Raw genomic sequence first — 1013 nt, forward strand, 5'->3', positions numbered from 1 at the left:
TCTCTCTCTCTCTCCCTCTCTCTCAATGATTGGTGGGGGAGGGGTGGAGCACTTATAGGACAACAGAGCAAACTCTCTGGCCCACCATCTCTTCGGGTCGCCTTGAGCAGGAGATGAGAGAACATCCCAGCTTCTGAGCTGGGATCCGTCAGGATCGAGAACCCTCTAGAATAAAGGCCTTAAGACTAGAGGATGTCTCTCCTTAGCCACCAGGACTGTGGGGGGAGCACAGGCGTGTTGCCTCAGCTGTGGGGACACTAGGTCCTGTGGAATGTAGACACTCTGACCCTCTGATTCTTCTCTTGGTTCTCAACTGGGTCACGTCTTGAAGATAGAAGCCCAGATGGTCGGCTGCATCCCCCTGGCGTGGGCAGTTTCCCCACTTAAGCTGCGATGGCCGTACGGTAGCCCCGTCCCCATCCCCCCTCACGTGTGGCTATTTAAAATTCAGTTCACTAAAAGGGAGAATTTCGTCTCATATTTTATGTGTTCAAGAGCCCAGAGGAGGGGGTCCCAGTCCCCCTCAGTAGCCCACAGGGACGGTGCCTCTTATTCCGGGCCTCGGGAGAGCATTTCCATCTTTGCAGAAATTCTGTTGGAAGGTGCTGGTCTAGACCCCTTCTACTCCAAATATGGCCCACGGGTGGGCAGCACCAGCGCGGGCCGAGAGCTGGCTGGACACGCAGAGTCTGGGTCTCGTCTCAGACTGACTGAATGAGAGCCCGAATCTCAACAAGACCCCGCTGTTATGTAAGCCCCCTCGAGAAGCGCTGGTCTGGACCACACAGCTTACCTCTCCTGGGACCAGTAGTTGAGGCAGGACTGGGGACTCTCGGGGCTAAAATGTCCTCTGACGGTCCCCCTGATCTGCCCCCTTGCTGACACCGGACCCCTTTCCCTAATTTCTCAGACCCCAATCCCGTCAGGAACCTGAAGGTAGGGGCTCAGACCACCACCTCCATCACCCTGATCTGGGAGAAGCCAGATGACCCTGACTTTCAGGACTACACCTA

General features: G+C 56.0%; 1 protein-coding gene across 1 annotated transcript in view; it reads right to left on the reverse strand.

Moving 5' to 3' along the window:
- Positions 1–1013, reverse strand: part of PTPRH (protein tyrosine phosphatase receptor type H) — a 19880-nt gene that overhangs the window by 15148 nt on the left and 3719 nt on the right. The window lies entirely within an intron of this gene.

This window comes from Suricata suricatta, chromosome 16 (assembly GCF_006229205.1).
Source record: "Suricata suricatta isolate VVHF042 chromosome 16, meerkat_22Aug2017_6uvM2_HiC, whole genome shotgun sequence".
Taxonomy (NCBI): domain Eukaryota; kingdom Metazoa; phylum Chordata; class Mammalia; order Carnivora; family Herpestidae; genus Suricata; species Suricata suricatta.